Source organism: Euleptes europaea, chromosome 3 (assembly GCF_029931775.1).
Source record: "Euleptes europaea isolate rEulEur1 chromosome 3, rEulEur1.hap1, whole genome shotgun sequence".
In the NCBI taxonomy this organism is placed as follows: Eukaryota; Metazoa; Chordata; class Lepidosauria; order Squamata; family Sphaerodactylidae; genus Euleptes; species Euleptes europaea.
This window is the reverse complement of record NC_079314.1, coordinates 41417195-41421724: the sequence shown is the minus strand read 5'-3', so window position 1 is coordinate 41421724 and position 4530 is coordinate 41417195.

The window sequence follows — 4530 nt, the reverse complement described above, 5'->3', positions numbered from 1 at the left end:
CGCGCCGCTTGCACCCTTCCTTCCGCCGCGGGGAAAGCGAGCCGAGAAAGCCCACTGCTGCACCGCTGGGGCGGCCACCGCCCCCGGCCCGGGTTGGCTGAACCGGAGGCGGCGGCGGAGTGGGCTCCGCCCTCCCCGGGAAGGGCACTTTGTTTAATGTTCCCAAACAGAGAGGTAGAGACGCTTCTGGAAGAGATAGACCGGCAAGATAGAGAAGTTAGATGTGTTATGTTCTTTTTTTATATATATATATTTTATATAAAACGGATGTCTCACAGTGGGTCGCCGTGTTAGTCTGTCTGCAGTAGCAGAAAAGGGCAAGAGTCCAGGAGCACCTTCAAGACGAACACAAATGTTTTTGGAAATCTTTCCCATTCATTCATAGATCAACTCACACCCGCTAAATTAATTCACAGTGGGTCGCCGTGTTAGTCTGTCTGCAGTAGTAGAAAAGGGCCAGAGTCCAGGAGCACCTTCAAGACGAACACGAATATTTTCTGGCAGGGTATAACACAATAACAGAGCTTTCAATGATACAAACAACTTTTTATTGAAAGGTAAAAGTTTTCATTTGGCATGCTTTTGAACAATTAATGTATAATAAGGAGGTAGCGCATACCCATCAGGGCTAGTAGCCTGTGATGGACTTTTCCCTCCAGAAATTTGTCCAATCCCCTCTTAAAGGCATCTAGGCTAGATGCCATCACCACATCCTGTGGCAAGGAGTTCCACAGGTTAATTACATGGCGGGTAAGTGGGTGTTCCTGTTTTAGTAGGGGATTTCACTGAAAGGTGGGAGGCGCCACGAAGCCCGCGCTGAGCTTTCGTGAGCCACAGCTCACTTCAGATACAGCTTAGAATGTGAATCCATCTGCCTTTAAGTAGAGGAGAGTGAATTCAGACAAGCATTCGTATGTCAATGTTAACAGTATGTACATGTGAATAGCAGGCGTGATGGGATGAGGTGTGGTATGCAGAAGAGTGTGATGTCCAGGGGAGAGATGGGTGTGGAGAAATCAGCAAGGGGATATGTGTGTGTGTGTGTGTGTGTGTGTAAAGTGCCGTCAAGTCGCACCCGACTCATAGCGACCCCTTATGGGGCTTTCAAGGCAAGAGACTAACAGAGGTGGTTTGCCAGTGCCTTCCTCTGCACAGCAACGCTGGAATTCCTTGGTGGTCTCCCATTCAAATACTAACCAGGGCTGACCCTGCTTAGCTTCTGAGATCTGACGAGATCAGGCTAGCCTGGGCCATCCAGGTCAGGGCATAAAAGGGATACAGAAAGGAAAATGAGGGGAAAGGAAAAATAAGATAAAACATATCCCATCCTCCAAGCCTCAACATAGTTTAAATTTAAAAGGAACCAGAAAAATATTGCCAGATGTTCTATCGTTCAACCTGAACGCTGCAACATCTTAGAATTCACTAAAAAGCAAGAGGTGTATTTCCTCCCCTCAGCCTCTTTATGTGGAGATATGTTATGTTCTTGAAAGTAAAGAGAGTGTGTCTCCCCCTTGCTGAGATGCTCAGGAGAGAGGCAGGCATATGCATGTTTTAAATAAATTAATAAAAATACCATGTTCTTAAATATTTAATGTTCTTAAAGTGAGCATGCAGGTGATCAGTGTTTTGATATTCCTAAAGGGAGAGAATGGATCAGGCAGCTAGGTGGCAGGCTGAATTTTCTGCATTGGCAGTTGGACAGGAGGAGACCTTTGATCTGAACCAGACAGCTGCACCCCAGTCAGGGGTATATGTATATTTGTGTCTTTCATATATAAATTTTGCCAGCCTCCAGGTGATGCCTGGAGATCTCCCAGAATTATAACTAATCTCCAGACTATAAGGATCAGCTCCCATGAAGGCTATGGTGGCTTTGGAGGGTGAACTCACATCCCTGCTGAGCTCCTTCCCCCCACTCCAGCCTCTGCCCCTAAAACTCCAGCAATTTCCCAACCTGGACTTGACAACCCTAGCATTCAAGCAACCCAACCTTGGCAGGGGAAGAAGGGGTCATCCACCTGCTCAGGGGTCAAATCTCTCCCTGGTTTTCTGCACTTCCTTCCTGGGGGGGGGGGCTGCCCCATCATTTGAGACCTGTGGGGGCTTTATAGAACATGGCATGCCTTTCTGTTGATTGTGAGAAACCTGAGCAGAACCCTTCTAAACACAAGACATGGTGTTTGCTCTTAGGGGAGTTTGCAAGAACAGCATAAGTGTTGCCTGCAATGAGAACTCCTGCTGGTGCAGCTCGCTGCACTCAATTTTGAAAGACAAAAAACGATTACAGGTAAACAGACTAGACTGAGCTCTAAAGATTCAGAAACACCAGCAAGAAACCCATAAACACTTACTTAGGAATAACTCCCATTGAGAGCCAGTGTGGTATAGTGGTTAAGAGTGGTGGACTCTAATATGGAGAACCAAATTGGTTTTCCCACTCCTCCGCATGAAGTCAACTGGGTGACCTTGGGCTAGTCACAGTTCTTTCTGAACTCTCTCAGCCCCCTCCCCTACCTCACAAAGTGTCTTTTGAGGGGAGAGGAAGGGAAGGAGATTGTAAACCACATTGATTCTCCTTAAGAGGTAGAAAAGGTCAGCATATAAAAGCCAACTCTACTTCTTTTTCTAAGTGGGACTTTTGTTTCTGAGTAAATACTGATGGGATTGAGATGATCAATGAAAATGGAGAAAAGATACAAAGGAGCACATTTGTTTGTAAACATTGATTAATCCAGCCTTAGTCATTGACTCCGCAAGTGGTACTCAAAGCCTCAGTTCCCTGTCTGTAAAAATGGAAATCCAGCAAGGTGTAGTGATCAGTGTCAGACTAGGATCTGGGAGACCCGGGTTTGAATCCCCACTCTGCCATGGAAGCTTGTTGGGTAATCTTGGATCACTCACACTTTCAGCTAAACCTACCTTTCAGGGTTGTTGCGAGGATAAACTGGAGAAGAATGATGGAAGCCATTTTGGGTCCCCATTGGGGAGAAAGGAGGAAAATAAATGAAGCAGACAAGTAAATAATAGGTCTGTTGAGTAAGATGAGTGAGATGAACAAAACAAAGATTACAATTCACTCAGCAAATGTAATTGATAATTTTAAATTGACCATTGTGCCGTCTTACTTTGCCCAGATATTTGTCTTGCCTTTTGGTGATTGCAAATTAGAATCTTTGGGTGGTACCCCAAATCCTGGTGCTGCGCTTAGTGTCATGTCCAGCTCTCAAAACTTCCATCTGTATAAAACTTTTCCTGTCAGCTGCAGCAAATCATTGGGAAAACTTGTCACCAATTTTGAGAAGATGCCATTAAATCATTCCCACGTCCAGGACTGTTGCCAATGACAAAAATTATTTATTTAAATTATCTATCTATCTATCTATCTATCTATCTATTTATTTATTTAAATAATTTCTAAGATGCTCTTCCACCCAAAGAGGGTCCCCAAGAAATGAGGGGATAACATACAGATGTTTTGCAGGGAAATTGTATTATAAAACATTTATAACATGCCTTTCCTCCTTGGAACTCTAGGCAGCTAAGAACAAATCAAGACAAAATATCTTGCCTAAAATATCAAATCACAACGTATGAAACAATAACCCAGATAATAAATACTACACAAACACTTCATTCAAATGTCCTTTGAAATAAAGTAAGTCCTAAAGGATTTCAAGAGCCTGCAGACCTTCCAGGGGAAGGGGGTTTATTCCACAGCTGTGAGGCAAATATGGCGAAGGGGCATAAGCAGGATCGTGGTCAGCCATGCCATTCTGAGAAGCATTATTAACAAGTTGTGAGCTGCAGAATGCAACTGGCATGTAGATTTATAAGGCAAGAAATAGTCCTTCAGATGCATAAGTCCCTGGTTGACAGGCCTTAAAGATTGTCATCAGCACTTGAATTGGGAGCCAGAAGCAAATACCTGGTCTGGTCTAAACCTGTTTGTCCTTTGTCCAAAAGGGATTAGGTCTGCCAAGATGGTCCAATGTGGGATGGACCTGAATACCCTTATTGTAATGTAATCTAGGGTCCCAGATGCTGTAGGTAGCACGGCTGAGCCTTAGCAAGTTTTAGGATTTGTCACACTGGAAATGCTCAATGTACATTCCAGTTCCGAAAAAAAGGAGACACCAAAGACTGCAGCAACTATCGGACCATCACATTAATATCTCACACAAGTAAAGTGATGCTCAAAATCTTACAACGAAGACTGTTACCATATATGAAATGAGAAATGCCAGATGTTCAAGCTGGATTCAGAAAATGAAGAAGCATTAGAGATCGTATTGCAAATTTACATTGGTTACTGGAGCATATGAGAGAATTTCAGAAGAAAATAAGCTTGTGTTTCACAGATTACAGCAAAGCTTTTGACTGTGTGGATCATGAAAAGCTATGGTTGGTTTAAAAAGAAATGAGTGTGCCACAGCATCTGATTGTTTTGATACGCAACCTATACAAGAGGCTACTGTTAGATAAAATAAGGAGAAACAGAATGGTTTCCAATTGGGAAACGTGTCAGAC